This window comes from Dipodomys spectabilis, unplaced genomic scaffold, assembly GCF_019054845.1.
Source record: "Dipodomys spectabilis isolate Male_0828 unplaced genomic scaffold, ASM1905484v1 ptg000018l, whole genome shotgun sequence".
Lineage (NCBI taxonomy): Eukaryota > Metazoa > Chordata > Mammalia > Rodentia > Heteromyidae > Dipodomys > Dipodomys spectabilis.
In genome coordinates, this window is record NW_024870695.1 from 23,052,758 (window position 1) to 23,072,321 (window position 19,564).

General features: G+C 44.1%; 1 protein-coding gene across 4 annotated transcripts in view; it reads left to right on the top strand.

Moving 5' to 3' along the window:
* Positions 1-19,564, top strand: part of Slc39a11 (solute carrier family 39 member 11) — a 324,266-nt gene that overhangs the window by 66,700 nt on the left and 238,002 nt on the right. The window contains exon 2 of one of the 4 annotated variants that reach the window (XM_042672872.1): positions 10,131-10,139. The exons of the other annotated variants lie outside the window; for them this stretch is intronic. The gene's annotated coding sequence lies outside the window, so the exon portion shown is untranslated. The remainder of the gene's footprint in view (positions 1-10,130; positions 10,140-19,564) is intronic. 4 annotated transcript variants of the gene reach the window in all.

Below are 19,564 nucleotides of genomic sequence, written 5' to 3' on the forward strand. Positions count from 1 at the left end.
TAGGACCAAAACCATTAAAAAGCATTTACTGTCAGCTCTTTAGAAACATACTCTTACTGAGTACACAGGACCAGAGTGAGAATTTGTTTACTTTTGTCCTTTAGATTTTGTGTGTCAAGGCCAAGTTTCTACACATTATTAACCCAAGTACTTGGTGGAGAAGCTGTTGGATCACACAGTATTCCTTTTTAGCATTGGCTTGAACACAAGAGGAGAGAGGAGCCAGTAATCAAAGCCTTGTCAAGGGCCGGGTAATTTTACATATGGTCAGACATGTTGTGTTTGTACAATAGCTGTTGGTTTTCTTTCTGCTGGGAATGTAGGTGCAGGGAGAGAATTGCCTTTGGGCCAAACTAACAACCATCTAGTGAGTACCTGCTTCATGCAAGGCATTGTGGGAGAGAATGAGCAGCTGTAACTTACAGTCGCTTGCTTCAAGGGGCTCAGGGTGGGCTGGGGAGAGTACTCACATTCCTCAGGAGTCCTGAGACACATGGGCATGAGGTTATGAAGAAGGTGATAAAAAATGAAAAGATGCCTGGAGTCCAGTGTTAGAGGCTGCTTTTAGCTGGGGGTCAGAGAGACTTCATGGACCTTAAAGTTCAAATGGAAAGATAAGCTGAGTTTTGGAAGGTGAGGATGGGGCAGCGGTGGGCGGGGAAAAGAATACAGAGGGAACTGCAGATTGGAAGCACACGAGTGGTCAGTCTGCATAGTGATTGAGTTGGGTGAGAAGTGTGTAGAGAGGTAGGTGGGGGCTCAGACAGAGGCAACCAGGGATGCCTTGGAAAGGTTTGTTCTGTAGATGGAGGGGAGTCTCTGGAGATGTGTTCTGTTGTAGCAGATAGATCTGCTCCAGGGAGCATACGTGTTGAAAGCTATTGCTTTGTTTTAGGGGAAAGGCAAGGATGAGTCCTTGACCTTGGGCAGAGGGAAGTAAAGGAGCTGGCAAGTGAGAAACCAAGAGTCCTGCTAGAAATCCCCAAAGTCTTGGCTGGTGGTCCTTTATGGTGAAGGGAGCCCAAGGGCTTCAGTTGTACCACAGGTTCACTTCTCTTCTAGGCTGTGGAAGGGCAGGCAGCACTGTCTGGCTTGTGGTCTGAGGGGCACTCTACTAAAATGGAGAGGGACATCTTATATCAGGCCCTCCTCTCATGAGTGGGTTTTGTACTTTGTAATATGCATGTGTTGGAGTGGTCTCCATGGCAACCAGACACCCACAGTTGGTATACTGAGGGTGATGGCTCCTGCTGCTCAGCATTCATTAGGATTAGTTTTGACTGAGAGGAACTGAGAACTGAAAAATAGTGCCTTAAAGATATAAGAGCTCTCTCCCGTAGAATTCCAGAGCTCACGCATGGCTGGGAAAGTAGGTCCATGGAGTCACCAGGAATCCAGGGTTCATTTTTGCTTGCTGCTTTGTCTTACAGGATTGTCTTTTTTTTTTTTTCTGGTTCAGAGTAGCTGCTAGAGCTCTGGTCATCACAGCTCCTTCTGGGCAGTGAAATGGCAAGGAGGGAGATCCCTTCCAGCTCTGCGCGACAACCTGCTCCTCTTCCTTCCCCTCCTTCCTCCTCCATCCCCTGCCTCCTCCTCTCCTTCTCTCCTCCCCTCCCCCCTTACCCTTCTCTCCTATTCCCCCTCCTTCTCCCCCTCCTCCTCCTCTCTTCCTCCTCTTCCTTCTCTCCCTTTCCCTCACCTTTTCCCTCTCTCTCCCCCTTTTCTTCCTTTCCCTCTTCTTCTCCCTTTCCCTCTCTCTCTTTTCATTTTTTATGTCACTAATGGAGCTGGAACTTAGGATCTTGTGCTCTCCCTTAGTCTTTTTGTTCATGGCTGGTTCTCTAGCACTTGAGCCATTTTTCTCCAGGTAAGCTTTTTACTTTTTTTTTGAGATGAACATTTGTAGTCTTTTCTGTCTAAACTGGCACAGTTTTCCAGATCTCAGCCTCCTGAGGAGTTAGGATTGCAGGTGGGAGTCACTGATGCCTGGCAATCCTGTATTTCTTAAACAAACATCTGGACAGGACAGAGGGACAGTACCAACCAGTATAGGTCCTTATCACTCAACATTGTTCTCATGAAGGTGGTGAGAAAGATGGAGACAGGAGGACTTAAGTGACCGGCAGGGAGGAGTTCCTGCCTGCTATCATTCCCAGGACCTGCCTGGGGGCCACATGGGATACCAGATGGAATGAATACTTTTCTTGGCTTCCTTCCACCTTTCTTGCCTTGATGCCTCCCACCCGAGGAACAGGACTTCAAGTATCCCAGGAAGAGGCATCCCTGTAGTCCCTCAGAGACAAACCTATCTTTGGGTAGTAAAATAGAACTGTGGTAGTAAGGAGTAGTAATGAAGAGTGTTCTAGCTCACATGGGGGTCTGTGCTTCTCATCTCCATGATTAGTGGCCCATTCCTGGTCCTCCAGACATCTCAAGGCTCCTTTGAGATGGAAATCCTTTCCCTCTCACGTTGTGCCAGTGTCAGAGAATAAATTCACTCCTCACTGCTTAATGCCTCTGTGCCCTCCAGAGGAGAGAGAGCAAATCCCAGGGAGACAGTGCTTTGCTAGCTGGCTGGTATAAGCTGATCTCTGCTGTCAGGGGGCCTAGCTTTAATTCCACATCTGTCCTGGGCTTTGGGCTACTGTGCTCCCTTTTCCAGGATGCATGCATCAGTGATGGGGCTGGCCATCAGGCCCTGGGGAGAACTGGGTGTCTGACAGCAGCAAAGGGGAGGCAGCATGTTCCCCTGTAGGTGGGCGCTTGCTTTCTTTCTTTCCTTCCTTCCTTCCTTCCTTCCTTCCTTCTTTCTTTCTTTCTTTCCTTCCTTCCTTCCTTCCTTCCTTCCTTCCTTCCTTCCTTCCTTCCTTCCTTCCTTCCTTCCTTCCTTCCTTCTTTCTTTCTTTCTTTCTTTCTTTCTTTCTTGTTGGTCGTGGGGCTTGAACTCGGCTTAGGCGCTGTCCCTGTGCTTTTCAGCTCAAGGCGAGCGCTCTACCGCTTGAGTCACAGCACCACTTCCGGTTTTCTAGCAGTTTATTGGAGATAAGAGTCTCACAAACTTTCATGCCTGGGCTGGCTTTGAACCATGATCCTCAGATCTTAGCCTTCTGAGTAGCTAGGATTATAGGTGTGAGCCACCGGCGCCCGGCTTGGGCGCTTTCTTTTTGTCCCCTTTGGCTTTTCGGGTCTAGCATCTCTTTGGAAACTTCTGTTTCTGAAGCTCTTTTCTTCTTTTTAAAAATTTTATTGTAAAGGTGATAAACGGGGTTACAGTTACACAAGTAAGGTAATGAGTACATTTGCTCTTTTTTTCTTGTGAAGAAATCAAGCAGGATAGCCCAGAGCTGAGTGAGTTCTCCAGGAGGGTGCAAAACAGAATAGTATTGTATTTAAGACAGAGGAAGAGACTCCTAGTCATCACCTGGGCATAAGCTTTAAATAAATGACAGAGTTGAAATTGTTCAACACTTTGTGATTATGTGGTGTTCAGTGCAGTGAGGGTGTCTTTATATGTCCATACCGAGGGATATTTGCATCTTGAAAGCTCCTGCATCTCCCAACACTGTCAGGTGACATTGCTTTATTGCTTTGCATTTTTCAAAGCACGTTCTCGTCTATTACCTCACCTGATTCTTGCAATAATTCTATAGGTGTAGGTTTAATTATGTGCATGTAGTGAAGAGAATCCATGCTGGACTTTATTGTCTGACGTGTCCATGGGATCCGCCCTTTAGTCTCTTGGTCTTTGGGGTTTGTGAATGTCTCAAATGACTAGGTTGCCTGGTCTAATAGTTCTAAATAATTGATTCTATCCCTCTTCTGAGACGCTGGTTCTTTCCAGGTCTTTGCTATTGTGTGTGTTTCTTCCCCAAGGGAATCCCTCCTCTCTTGCCTCTCTATCTCTATTTTTCTCTCTTTTATTAGCGTATATAAGTTATAAAGAGAATTAGTTCATTGTTTCCATACATTTATAATATATTCCAATCATATAATTTCCCCTACTTTTAAATTTTATTTCTTTTTGTGCTGATATTGGGGTTTGAACTGAAGGCCTTATACTCTTTTTTTTTTTTTTTTGTTGGCTGTGGGGCTTGAACTCTGGGCTGGGCACTGTCCCTGCACTCTTCAGCTCAAGGCGAGTGCTCTACCGCGTGAGCCACAGCACTACTTCCAGTTTTCTAGTGGTTTATTGGAGATAAGAGTCTCATGGACTTTCCTACCCGGGCTGGCTTTGAACCGTGATTCTCAGATCTCAGCCTCCTGAGTAACTAGGATTACAGGCGTGGGTCACCGGCGCCCGGCATCTTATACTCTTTTTTTATGCTATTTTATTTTATTGAAAAGGTGATGTAAGAGGAGTTACAGTTACATGAGTAAGGTAATGGAATACATTTCTTTTTTTAATATAAATATATTTTATTGTGAAGATACTGTACAGAGGGGTTACAATTACATGAGTAAGGTAATGAGTACATTTCCTATCGAGCGTTGTTACCCCTCCTTTGTTTTACCCCTGCCATCTCTTCCCTCATGAGTCCATTTCTTGTTGAACAGTGTTACAGTGTTACACAGTCCTTGTGTGAGCTCTCTCTCTTTCCCAGTCCTGGAGCTTGAACTCAGCCTGGGCACTGTCCCTAAACTTCTTTTGCTCAAGGCTTGCACTCTACCACTTGAGCCACAGTGCCACTTCTGCCTTTTTCTGTTTATGTGGTACTGAGGAGTTGAACCCAGGGCTTCATACACGCTAGGCAAGCACTCTACCACTAAAGGCCTGGTACGCTTGCTTGGCTTTTTCACTTATAGCTGGCCCTCTGCTACTTTACTATTTGAGCCAAGGCTCTGCATCTAGCTCCCTTCCCCCACTTAATTGGAGGTAAGAATTTTTTGGATTTGGCTTCCTCAGGCTGTCTTTGAACCATGAGTCTCAGATCTCAGCCTCTTGAATAGCTAGAATAATAGGCATGAGCCACCAGTGTCTGGCTTTTTTATTTTATATTTTGTTGTTTTTCAAGAGAATGTCTTGATATGTGGCCCAGGGTGAGTGCAGGGATTCACTATGTAGACTAGGCTGTCCTTGGCCTGACTTGAACTGATTTCCCTGTCTCTAACTCTTGAGTGCTACGATGACAAGTGTGCACCACACTTTATCCTCTTTTTTATGTTTCACCCTTTCCAAGATGAGATTAATGAGCCCCTTGATTAGCATTACACCCTCCCTCCCTGCCCCCCAATTCATCTGTAGATTTTAGTGACTTCTTTGCTTATCCTCTTTCCTCCTCAACCTGGAAGGACTAGAGCAGAGACTCTCCCTTCCATTGGTGAACTGCAGTACCCTGAATAGGGGCTAGAACATAATTGGCACTTGAAGATACTTTTATGGTTAGGAGGCAAGGCTTGAGTGTTAGTGTGCGTACTTAGCAAGTACAAAGCCATGAATTCTAGCCTAAGTACCCTAAACATTTTTATAAATGCAAGTGTTGAATGGACATGTGGACATTAGAAATTCTCTCTGGGATGTTTGCACACAGGCCCAGCTTGATTTCTCCAGACTCTGCGTGTGCTGGAAGGTCAGTCTGAGCTCTCAGAACAGGTAACGAGAAACCAGTCCCACCGAGTCTGTAAGGAAATTAGTCTTGCTGATTCTCCCAGTGAAGGAAGAAACTAATTGAACACAAACTCATTATATTTCTGAAGCATTTTGAAAATTTGCCCATGATTTAATTCTGATGAACGTCTCAGGAAGTAGTCATGTCAGGAAATGTCTCAAACCATCAGTGCATGGGGTGAGCTCAGGGTAGGGACAGTGGACGCGGGGGTGGGAGGGTTGGGGGGTGGAGACTTATTTCTAGCAGACAGATACTAGAGCATGAGAATGGATGTCTAATCATGGGGCTTGGGTTTGAGCCTGATTCTGCTACTCCTTAGTTGTGTAAGCTGAGACTTGTGACCCTGTTTACTCATCTGTAAGACAGGGATGATGCTGTTGTCTCCTTTGTGGCATGCTACTCAGGGATATAAGTAAATATAATGGAAGCATTTAGCGCAGTAAGCAGTACATAGTGAATGCCCAATACATGTTGATTAGTGTTGTGGTGTTTGGGGTTGGTGTAAGGTATGGAATTTGGGATTGGTATGAATTGTGGTCTGGGCCCAGTTGGTTACCTTCTCACAAAACCCTCTGGACCTTTCTTCTTACTGTGAATCTTCTGTCCTCTCTTAGTTTTATAGATAATTAACAAATTAAAAATATGAGCTCATAGTCTATGTAAGATTTAGACACACGCTCTTTCATTTCACTCATTCTGGGCTTTTGCTTGTCATTTTTGTTGCTCGTAATATTTCTGTGCGAATTGTCTGTGATATGGGTTTCCACTTTCGTTGAAGTATAATTGCAGTCTAGTAGAGCCTAGGTATCTGTGCTTCTGTGGTTCCAGGGAGGCTCCATTGAGGGCAAACTGCCCATGCTTGGGACTCACAGATGACATCATCCAACTGCCACTCAAGACCTCTGCCGTTCAACAAGTCTCAGGTTTTCACTCGATTGCTCAATGAAGAATATTTACTTTTTTTTTTGTTAGTCGTGGGGCCTGAACTCTAGGCCTGGATGCTGTCCCTCAGCTCTTCAGCTATAGACTAGCACTCTACCACTTGAGCCTCAGCCCCACTTCCAGCTTTTTCTGCTTATGTGGTGCTGAGGAATCGAACTGAGGGCCTCATGCATGCAAAGCAAGCACTCTACCACTGAGCCACCTTCCCAGCCCCAGAACATTTACTTTTACCTTGCTTTCAGAAGGGAGATTTTCACAAACTGAAGGACAGAGAAACAAGAGATGCCACGATTTCAACACAAGTGATGACCACTTGGGACACAGAGTGTCTCATATTAGCTGAGGGAGCTGTGTAGTGTGTGCATGGGGATTTTGCGGGGGGGGGGGCTTTCTTTTTATAATTTGATATTTTTTACAAAGTTTGGTTAAAACTGCATGTACTAGATCTGAGAATCAGGTGGGCTTCCTGAATAGGAAACTGCATGTGGAGCTGTGACTTTTTGAATGAAAGACTTGTTGGACATTTTTATTGGTCCTCAGGGATTTTTTTTTTTTTTTTTTTTTTGTCAGTCATAGGGCTTGAACTCAGGGCCTGGGCACTGTCCCTGAGCTCTATTCAAAGTTAGCTAGCTCTCTACCACTTTGACCCACAGCTCCATTTCTGGTTTTCTGGTGGTTAACTGGAGATAAAAAGTTTCATGGGGGTGGGCACTGGTGGCTCACGCCTGTAATCCTAGCTACTCAGGAGGCTGAAATCTGAGGATCTTGGTTCAGAGCCATCCCGGGCAGCAAAGTCTGTGAGACTCATATCTCCAATAAACCACTAGAAAACTGGAAATGGCGCTGTGGCTCAAGTGGTAGAGTGCTCGCCTTGAGCTGAAGAGTATAGGGACAGCGCCCAAATCCAGAGTTCAAGCCCCACAACTGACCAAAAAAAAAAAAAAAGTTTCATGGAGCTAGGCACCAGTGGCTCATGCCTGTAACCCTAGTTACTCAGGAGGCTGAGATCTGAGGATCATGGTTCAAAGCCAGCCTGGGCAGGAAGGTCAATGAGACTCTAATCTCCAATTAAAAAAACCATCAGAAAAACTGGAAGTGGCGCTGTGGCCCAAGTAGTAGAGCACTAGCCTTGAGTCTTGAGCTGAGGGACAGCACCCAGGCCCAGAGTTCAAGACGCACAACCAACCAAAAAAAAAAAAAGTTTCATGGATTTTTGTACCTGGGCTGGTTTTGAACTGCAGTCCTCAGATCTTAGCCTCCTGAGTAAGGTAGAATTACAGCTATAAGCTACCAGCTCTTAGCTCTGGCCCTAAGTTTTTGAATCATTGACCCCCTTCTCCTCTTGCAAGTAAGTGCTTCCCATTGTTTCTTGAGAAATTTGATTCCACATTTTAAAGTAATTTATCTTGTCCTTCAGTCACTTTCCCTTTAACAGTTTCTCTACTGGCCCTCTGCTCTCTAACAGAGTTTTTTTTTTTTTTTTTTTATGCCACTCCTGAGGCTTGAATTCAGGGCCTAAGTGAGTTCTATACCTGAGCCTTTCGCCTAAGGCTGATGCTCTATCACTTGAGCCATACCTCTGCTTCTAGCTTTTTGGTGGCTAATTGGAGTTAAGAGTCTCTAGGACTTTCTTGCTCTTGCTGGCTTTGAACTACCATCCTTAGATCTCAGTCTCCTGAGTAAGCTAGCATTATAGGCATTAACTACTGACACCAGCTTCATCAGTCTTATTAGTTGGTATTGCATTTCCTGGACAGTCATTTTCCTCATTCTCCTCCATCCTATTTGCCCTTCCTCCCTGGGTCATTTCACATCTCTCACTTTATCACACACATGGGTTGAGTGTTCTGACTGCATTGCCTCCAGTTCACTTTTCCATTCATCTGTCATACCTCTCCCCTCCTTACACTAGTTTCAGCTTCCTTATTTTGTTACCTGTCTGTTAATTGTTCTAAGGTCTAGGAGTGTCACTTCTGCAGACTATACTTCAGTCAACCTGATTGTATATATAAGCATATGTCTCTGATGTATTTGCATGAGAACATTTCACCCTTTATCTGTCTGGATTTGGCTTACTTTGTTCAGGATGATACTTTACAGATCCATCCATTTCCTTATTTCTTTGCAAATAACCTAGTTTCACTTTTTTTTTGGTGGCTGCATAAAATTCTGTGTGTGTGTGTGTGTGTGTGTGTGTGTGTGTGTGTGTGTGTAAAACTTTAAAAAAATCCATTTATTATGGGGCATCTGGGCAGTTTCTATAACTTTTGAGCAAAAGACCCTGAGTTAAAAAAAGAGAAACCTTTTCTTTGTATAAATATTCTTATTTGCACACATTACTATTATGTCTGTTGCTGTTTCCAGTTTATATATGGGGAAGTAGTAATCCTGAAGAGAGGTTAATCTCTTACCCAGCATTTCTCAGCTGGTTAACAGTGGCTTCTTGGACCTGAACAACCCAGGGAGTCTTATTCCAAAGTTCTGCTTTTCCACTACCTTTCATAAAGAGAACAACAGAAAGAAAGAAAAAAACATAGTAAGCAGGCTTAGAAAATCATCTGTGGGAGTTGGGTTATCAGCTAAAGTACAGGACATCCAGTTCAACAGTACTTCTAATAAAGAACCATTGAGTGTTTAAATATGTTCTAAATATTATGTGCGACATATTAAAAAACATGCCCATTGTGTATCTGAAATCCAGCTTAACTGGGTGTCTTCTACTTTTATTAACTAAATCAGGAGAGGGGAGGCCCTCCCCTCTCCACTGCTCCTCTTCCCCAGTCCTCCCCCTTTTCACCCCTCCCCTTCTTCTCTCCGTCTGGTCCCCCCCTCCCCGCCGGTACTGAGGTTTGAACTCAGATCCTGAGTTCTAACTGGGTTTTTGGCTCAAGGCTGGCACTCTATCACTTGAACCACAGCTCCACTTCCAGCTTTTTACTGGTTAATTGGAGATTTGATCCTTCTGGATTTGTCTCCCCAGGCTGGCTTCTAACCATGATCCTCAGGTATCAGCCTCCTGAGTAGCTATGATTACAGGTGAGCAGTGGCACTGGCTTAGGGCAGGGCTTTTTCACACTTCATCCAGTGCCTTCCTGTAGTTCTACCCTGTCACACCTCACTCAGCTCGTCCTCACCTCTTGGAATCATTGCGCCCACACCCACAGCATCTTTCATCTCTCAGGTACATTAGGACACAAAGTACTTGGAGGGACCCACATTTTCACAAATGGATGCAAGGTTTGGAATGAGAGGTGGCCTTTTTACTTCTTCTTGACCTTGCAGGTCTTGGCCTTGAACCACACTGCTGGTTCAAGCCAAGAGAGGCACAAAGGCAGAGGCTGGTGCTTGTGAACAAAGTGGAGCAGCTCATTCCTCATTCTTCAGAGTTTTCTCTCAGTGGAGGCAGACAGCTGTCTCTGCTCCCCTCCTTCCAGTACTGGCAGGGGCTGCTTCCTTGGCCGCCAGATCTGGGACAGATTGGAGCAGTATGGGGACGGGAGGCCAGGCCAGCTGGCACAATTGTCCATCAGGATGCCCACAGTGAGAGGTGCTGATAGAAGGGTGGCTGGGTGCCACGGAGAGGCGGCAGGGGTAACATGTTCACACCATTTTTAATCAATCTGCATGGAGTTAATCATTGAGGCAAACTGAAGGATTCTGGGAGTCCTTTATTTAGTGAATCTGAAAGAACTGGAGTAATTTCTTTTAAACTTGTACCTGGTTGAAATAGTGGGTTTGTGGGTGAGGAGTCTAAGTGTATTTGACTTTGGAGCTAAGGTCTGGGTGTTCCAGTCTAGGTGAGTCTTCCCCACACGGCATTTGTCTGTAAATGTTTGTTGAGTTGAGTGCACTGGACTTGGGAGCTTAGATGTGGAGCAGGAGCAGGTTTGGAGCTGACTCTTTTCCAGCTATTTCCACACATTTGAGTTATAATTAGGTCTTTCAGTACGTTTGAGGAGCAGGTACATCTTGAGTGATTGCTTTAAGATATTTACTATGGAGGTAGGTGCCAGGTGCTGGTGGCTCATGCCTGCAATTCTACCTACTCAGGAGGCTGAGATCTGGGGATAACAGTTTGAAGTCAGCCCAGTGAAGAAAAGTTCATGAGAGCATCTAGTTAATTTGCAAAAAAGTTGGGCTGGAGGTATGGTTCAAGTAGTAAAACATCAGTTGAGCCACATGAGAATAGGAGGCTGTGAGTTCAGACCCTGACCCTGGCACAGATTAAAAATCCTGAGTAAGTCAGGTGCCAGTGGCTCACGCCTATAATCCTAGCTACTCAGGAGACTGAGATCTGAGGATCATGGTTCAAAGCCAGCCCAGGCAGGAAAGCCCGTGAGATTCTTATCTCCAATAAACACTAGAAAACCAGAAGAAAAAAAATCCTGAGCAAGCAAGTGAACACTTACAACATCTAAGGCATCGCTGTCAAGGACTTGTGGCCACTGAGAATGGATGCTGCAAATTCTCTTTGGGTATGATTGCTATGCTTGCCCGGTATTGCTTGGTTTAGGATAGGTTGGCTCTCAGCTCTGGGCCTAGACCTTGTCATTACTTAGAGATTATACTGGATTGTCCCACCCTACTCCAGGGGACCATTTCAGAGTGGATCCAGAACCTCAAGGTCAAACATGATGTCCATTGGATCAAGGCATCCAGTTTTCCTACAACTTAAAAGATGTGATTGCTGTACAAAAATATGTACTATCATCAGGCCAACTGAGATTTTTTTTATAGCAATATTAATTACAAGCAAGTTTTATAAACTAGTATTAACTGCAACTTTACATGTACTTACACTGCTTTGTAATCCATCTCCAAAGGTCTGATAACAAATAAGTAGAATAACAAATAATGGCATTACTACTTCATGGTGAAAGGGTCAAGTATTCAAATACACAATATAGGTGGATCTCCAAGTAATAGTAATGCATGGGGTGTGGGGGGGAGAACAAGCAAAGTAAACACCTATGGTTCTTACTGTATGAAATCCTAGACTGCAAACAAGTTTGCCAGCATATCTTTGAGGAGATGAGTAGCTAGGGAGGGAGGAAGGGATTCATAATGGAAGGAAGGCACAGGGTCACTTGGGGGATGACTGCTCTGTTCAGTACCATGATTGGAAAGGGTTGCATGGGTCTGTAGCATATCACATCTTGGTTTTTGACTGTGTGCACTTTATATCAGTGGGTAGCTTAGCAACTCATTTTTAAAAATGGTTCCATGAATTGAGTGCTGATGGCTTGTGCCTATAGTCATATAATCCTAACTACTCAGGACTCAGGTTCAGTCAGCTCAGGCAGGTCCAGGAGACTCTATCAGTTAACCACCAAAAACTAAAAGTAGAGCTGTGGTTCAAGCTCTCCAGCCTTGAACATAAAAGCTGAATGACAGCACCCAGGCACTGAGTTCAAGCCCCAGTACTGGTCCCAACCAGCAAACGGGATGGTTCCATGAAAAATCTGGGTCTCCTTTTTCTCTTGAAAAACCATATTTAGAAAAACCTGTGTCAATTCCACTGTCATCCTCCAAGTTCCTTTGTGAGAGACTGCCCCATCTTAATAGAAGTAAAGTTTAACAAACAAAGCTGCATTTCTGTGTGAGCCATGAATGCCAACTGCTCTGGGTTAGAACTTCACTCTGGCTCCATTTCCTGCCTACACAGCAATATCCTTGAAGTGAGCAGTGCAGCTGGCTTTAGAATCTGGCTAGAAATCCAGAAAAATGTTCAGATCTGCCCTGCCACTGACCATGGCCAGAGGGGAGAGAGCGCCTTATGTCCAGCAGTCTGACATGAGGTAGTGTCCACGTCATGTCTCAGACCAGGCCCCTCCCTGGGAGCACATGGCCTCTAGATTGCACATCCACCCCAACTCTTTTTCACAGACAGCGTCTTCTACCAGCGATAATTATGTTTAGAGGACTTGGGGTTTCCCTCCAGCAAATGGAACAAAGAGCACAGAGTATGTATCCACTGAACATATCAGGGTACCCTCACTCATCGGTGCCTATTGGTAGAGGAGAAATGGCCTCAGACACAGGTTCTGATAGTGGGAGCCTCAGGCAAAGGGTTTTCAGGCAGGCCAGAGAGTATAGCCCAGTCTTTTCAGCTTCTCCCCACCTGATGCCCAGAGGAAGCCTCTGCAGTGTGGCCCTGTGAATTCTACAACTCACCTGTATAACCAGCACCTCAAGTGAGATAGAGGACACTTGTGACGTCACAGGGAGAGGTCTTGTTCCCGGAATCCATCTTGGTCCTCCTCCCAGCAAAAAAACCAAAAAACAAAAAACTGGAAGACCCTGACCCCATATGTTATTGTGGCATGCTCTTCTGCTTAAGTAGAATCATACTGTGTTTGTGTGTGTGTGTGTGTGTGTGTGTGTGTGTGTGTGTGTGTGCGTGTGCACACGTGTGTGCGCGCATGTGCGTGCATGCATAAGAGGGTATATACATAAGTGCATGTGTGCATGCGTGCATCTGTTATTGGTCTTCTTTTATTCAGTGAAGTGATTTTGAGATTCATCCAATGTTTCCAGAAGCACAGGAGTTTTTCTCCTTTTCATTGCTAAGGAGTATTTTATTTTATAAATATACTACAGTGTGTTTATCCATTCTCTTGGTGATGGCCATTTGGATTGTTTCCAGTGCGTGGCTACTATGAATAAAACTTCTGTGAATGTTCTTGTGCAAGGCTTTCTGTGGACATATGTTTCTCTTTCCTTTGGGCAACTGTCTAGGAGAAGAATTACTGGGTCATATGGTAGGGTTTTTTTTTTTTTAAGCAAATATGCCCTTCTGTAGTTTGAGAATAGGAGCCAAGCACCTGCCCATCACTGGCAATGGTGGGTGAAAGCTAAGAAATGTTAGGTCATTCATGCAAGTCTTTGACAATTAATAACCATAATTGCAGCTGAATGTAATTGATTATAACTTAGAGCTGTTTGATTTAATTCTGTGAAATTATATAAAGTGATATATCATGAGGGTTTGTTGATAAAATCACATTAAGTTCAGATATAGCTCCCATTGGAGTTTGATTCATGCTTGAGTCATGATTAGTCCCTAACCTGCCAGATTTGAAAGCTGACTCAATGCAGAATTCAGGTGGTTCCTCACCGTGGGTTTCTGATCAAGTGACTCAGGGTTGAAGGGACCTGGGTGACCTCATTCTGGTGGGGTCACATGCAAATTCCTTCCTTCTTCCCAGGCTCTCCATCCTCACCTCTTCACTCTCACTCCTGTCCCATGGGTTTCCATTCTACCTTCTGACATCCATCTAATTTCTGATGCTAACTTAGTCTCCTTTACTTCACTCAACCCTAGTGGTTGCATACTGCTGACCCTTCAATCCTGGCGTCACCTGAGGGCCTTTTGTGTGTATAAATGGTCATATTCATCTCTATTTTGAAGTTCCCAGTTGATTCTAGCATGCAGCCTAATTGCCTACTATCTGAAGTCCAAGCTGTGCTGCCTGGCTTCCTAATCATGGACACCAGGCGTTAGACCCTGCATGCCCTCTTTCTTAGCCAGACCCATCGCATGCTTGTCTTTTCAGATCCTGTCCCCCACTGCCCTGCCCAGCCAGTAACCTTTGTAAACCACATCCAGCTTTCAAGAACCTTTCCATTCCTTTTGCGGTTATACTTTTTTCCTTTTCTGTTTTTTGCATTGGTACCTCATTACTTAGAATGACTGTAGACCTACTTACCACTTCACGTGTCTCTTTGCCTATCACTTCACATGTCTTCTGCAGTCTCTTAGGTGTGCAGCTACCTCTTCATTAAGGCAGGACTCAAGTGGACTTTGGATCTACCTTCCCTTTATTTCTCAGGGTCAAGAATAATGTTGGCTATACAGTGACCACTGATGGGCAGCTACTTATTGGTTGACTTGAAAAATTATAAATTTCTGATTTGGAGACAGAACTTAGAGGCAGTCCTTAGCTTCTGCCCTTGGGGAATGATGATTGTCTTGAGTTTTATGCATTGCAAGTTTGTGTTGACTCCTTAGTTACACAGTAGCCTCTTGAAGTTGGACTCCACATTTGTTTTTTTGAACACAGTTGATGGGAGTCCTACTCTGGAACAGATTCTGAGATTCTTGCTAGTCATCTGTAGATTTCTGGGCTCCTTCCTTAGAGGTGTGTGAGTAACTGTTACTTGCTCTACTGCATGGTAATAACTATGTGTATTAATAATTTTCTCTCCCCTTTTTATTAAGGGGGAAATCTTGTTTCGTAGCTCAGATCTTCTTTCAGTATTTAAACTGTTGTTGGGATAATAAAGGAAATACTTAACTACACCCATCACCCCAGAGCATTCTTACGTCTCCCTCAAGTAGCTCTTCATAAATTCATTGCTGTTTCCAGAGCTTAAATTGTTCCAAAATGAGCACTTACACAGAAATGAACAGCTTCACCTGCTGTGAACTGAGGTGTGTAGCAGGTTGTTTTTGGTTATTCTGTGCTGGTACTGCTGACACCAGAAGGCAATTAATAGCATTATAAAGAATGGACCCCTGTGGCATGGTATTTCAAGAACAGGGATCTTATTATAAGCTAAGATGTAAGAACTACAGAAGGGATTTTTGTTCTGGAAACATGAGAAGGGTTGTAACTATCTGCTGATTTGAAGTATTTTCTTGAGTCCCTTTCAGCCTCTGGCATTAAGGCTGAAACTTAGGAGCCCTCAAGAGAAATACACATTCCAGGTGGGTGTTAGGGTACTAGGCAGAGACATTTCTGAAGAAAGCGCTTTTGTGACCAGGATCCTTTATCCCATTGGATTTCCATTGTGGAATTGGGGTGAGGGTGTGGGAGGGTGCCAGTGTCCCCTTTCCAGTGTATAGCCAGTTGCCTTTCCCCCTGTTTCATGACACCTTTGGCTGGACAGGGGTGGGTGGGTGTTGCTGACTGTTGGGTGGAACAGCTGCTTGGCTGTTTGAGGTACTGGTGGAATGTAGGGTCAGTTTGCATCTGTTCTAGGCTGGTCCCCTAGGTGGTCCCTGGTCCCCTTTGTGGGCCTATTTGCACCCTCATTTCAAGGCTATTCTGGGGACTGAGCCACTTGGCTTCTCAGTCTCTTGCCTGGGTCCGTGTGTCACCTTCCCAGGGAGCCTGTCAGTGATTGCCTTCCAAAACATTATGGCTGCTGTGTCCTCTGTCCCCATGGATTCTTGTCCCTGCATTTTGATTTTGTGGGCATAGGGTTCCTCTAGCAGGAGTGCAGGAGAGCACAGCTTAAACTTTGGTAAGGTTTCCTATTGGATTATGTATTTCACGTTGGCATTAATAAACATTTCAAAAGCTTAGAAGGAAGTGATTCTCTGATTAGATGTACTGAGTAGGTGACATTGTGAATTGTGATTTTTAAGGAGCTTCAAATAAAGCCTCCCAAGCCTTTTATATTAAGTTTGTTTGCGTTATATGAATAAAGTTTTGAATAAATCTAGTTTTGATTTTTATTCAGCTGGTAATCCAGTTGCCCCAATATTGTTTAAGGAGTATGCTCTCTTTCCTCCACTATTCTAGAGTGTCTTGATAAGTATTAATCAAATCTATTTATCTGCTTAAAAAAAAAAAGACTTCAAAGAATTTTAAACATCCAAGAAATGATGTGTAGCTTTGGGGCTAGGAATGGGTTTGGATTCAGGACTGGATTTACTGTCCCAGGGTGGTCATTTCCATCTGGATGTCCTTGAGCTATAAAAAGGAGGCTGCAGGCCCACTATTTTCCTGACCCAACAGAGCAAACCATGGGTGCCATGGCTTCATTCCTTTGCTTTGTCTGCCTTTTGACCCTCAGTGGAGATGACCTCCCTCAATCTTCTCTCAGCCTCTGAGACTGTGCTTATTATCTTTAGTTTTTAATATGTTCTTTCCATTTTTTTCTTCCTTCCCTCCTTATCTCCCTCCCCTTCCTTCCCTCTCCTTCCTTCCTTTTTTTTCCCTCTACCTCTTGCATCATAGCTCCACTTCCAGCTTTTTGCTGGGTAACTGGAGGTAAGAGTTGCATGGACTTTACTGCCTGAACTGGCTTTGAACCACAATCCTCAGCTCTCAGCCTCCTGGGTAGTTAGGATTATGAGCCACCAGCATCTGGCTAATAGGCTCTTTATTTAGAATGTATTTTAGGTTTTCAGAAAAGCTTCACAAATAGTTCAGGGAGTTTCTGTGTATGTTTTGTCTGGCTTTCCCTAATGTGAACATCTTGTGAAAATCGTGATTGTTCCAGTGAAGACTTCTGAGTCCTAGATAAGTTGATTCTTAGACGAAAAGTTCACCATGTCTTCTCTTCTGTTTTGAAATCCCCAGCATCAGCTCCACTAGAATGGGAATGAACAGTGAGTTCCTTAATTACTGTTTGCCTACCTATTGCTAAGGTACTTAGGGGCTATTAATAGATGTAAATTTGTGAGGTGTGATTTATCTTCCAGAGGCAAATGTTTAGCAGGTTCATTACCGCTGTTTATTACTTGTCAAAAAATTCTACTTCTGGATTTTCTTGGAGTAGTTCATATCACAATGTTAAGAGAACATCCATGGGATCAATTTGGTGCCATTGTTATTGATACTGATTCATTGTAGACTTTTTTACATTTATTTTTAAAATGGATGCATAGTAATTGTATGCACATAGTAATAATTGCAGTCCTTAAATACAGAGTGTATATATCATAAACAATCTTAATCAGAGTAATCACAGTATTTGATCACTTTAAACACTCATTTCCTTGTTGTAGAGCATTGAAGAGTCCTTGTAACTAGTTACATAGTTGTCAGCTGTGCCCATCCTTTTACTTATTCCTCCTGTCTAATTGTAACTTTGTATCCATTGACTGATCAGAGTTCTGTTTTCTACTTCTAAGGGAAAGGCTTTCAGATTACTTTGGATCCTGTCATATTTGTGATGTCTTCTAGTTCCATCCATGTTCCACCCATGTTGTTGCAACTAAGATTTCATGCCTAGAAAGTCTGTGAGACTCTTAATGCCAATTAACTAGCAAAAAACAAAACAAAAGCCCAAAAGTTCAGGGACAGTGCCTAGACCCTTAGTTAAAGCTCCAGGACTGGTGCCAAAAAAATTAAAGATTTCATGCCTTTTAAGGTCAAATAATATTCCATTATAGATACTTAGTACATTTTCCTTATCCTTTCATCCTTTGGTGGGTGTTTAGGTTGGCCCCCTGTCTTTGCTCTGTGAATAGCACTACCATAGATCTGAAGGGGCACATAGGTATCTCTCTGGTATACCTAATTTCATTTCATTTATGAGTGCAGAGGCTGGAGGAGTTCAAAAGGTATATCTGAGAGTGCCCTAACCCCTCATCATGGGATGAGTGTGGGAGGGTCTAAAGGATGCTGTGATTATCTGGGTTCTTCAGCTACAGAATTGTTCAAGTTGAGATGTAGCAGAGGCCCTGAAACATGCAGGGAGAAAGGTTACAGATGGGTCAGTCTTTCAAGGAGGAACAAGGACCTCTTCATCTCTGGGTCACTGTGCAGGTGATTTTTGATGGAGAGCTACCAAGGGCTGTTGGACTGTAAGCTACTGTAGCCACTTCTGGAAAAGGGGTGGGTGATGCTGGATGAGGTGTAGTAGGGGTCAGGGAGCTCTTGGCTTGCCTTTGATTTTTTTTTTTTTTTTTGTGTGTATGGCCTGGCTTAACTGCAGCATCCATCTGGTTTACATGAGGTACTTTCATTTGGTCCCGGAGTCTTGGGACAGATGCAGTTTTCTGTGGGCAGTATTAAGACTTTTGCCAAGGAGAATTTGGCCAGAGCAGGAAGTTCTGTGTGGATGGTGGCATTTATGGATTTATGCATGTGTTTGTTCTTGGCTTCTGTATCTGTCATTCTGCATCTGTCGCTGGAATATTATTTTGGAGGATGATTCAGGTGTGTTTTCTTTTTCTAAAAGCAAGGCATAATTAAGTAATTTTTAGAAACACATTCAACATTTTATGTGTTGGTGAGGACTGTCATGTAGTTTCGTCAGAAGGTGGGTGTACTGTAGCCATGAGGATGTCATAGCATAGACAAGAGCAAACATATGTGGTTGACTGTTTAAATCTGGCCACCACTGGTGACCTCATTACCTCTGATCAGTTTGACCTTGGTGAGATCTGAGAGCAGCTTTTCCCTTCTCCTTCATTTCTCCCCTCATTGAGTTGATTGTAGTCTTGCTTGGTCAGTTCCCTGGATCTGCCACTTACTGCCCATGAAAAGGAGCAGCTGCGTTACTATTCAAGATTTTCTTTCTTCTGTGTGTGCATGAACCACATCTCCACTTCCAGATTTTTGGTAGAGATACGAGTCTCATGGACTATCCTGCCTGGGCTGGCTTTGAACCAGGATGCCCAGGTCCCAGCCTCCTGAGTAGCTAGGATCAGAGGCCTGAGCCACCAGCCCCCAACTGAAATTCATTGTCTTTATTTTCATATAGCAGTAGAAGATAATGCCTCCTGGGGTTGTGATGGTAAGACAGGGATCAAATGTCAGTCTTCCTGGAAATGGTATGTGATGGGTAAATACTAGTTCCTCTCTGCCTTTTTTTTTTTTTGTCAGTTGTGAGGCTGGAACTCTGGGCCTGGGCGCTGTCCCTGACCTCTTCAGCTCAAGGCGAGCGTTCTACTACTTGAACCACAGCACCACTTCCTGTTTTCTGGTGGTTTATTGGAGATAGGAGTCTCACGGTCTTTCCTGCCCGGGCTGGCTTTGAACCATGATCCTCAGCTCTCAGCCTCCTGAGTAGCTAGGATGACAGGTGTGAGCCACCAGCGCCTGGCCCTCTCTCTTTGTAGGCAACAGAAAATGTATGAGACTGATTTGACACTGGCCTACTGGTGGTCTCCAAATGTTTTCACATATCACAGAGGAAAGGCACCTTCTTTGAAGCAACGGAGATCAGACAAAGACCTAATATAGCTAAAAAGTAAAAGAACAGAGATTTCAGCTCAACAGAAGGAGGTACTCTGTACTAATTAGAGTGATGTTATAATGTAGTGGAGCTCATGA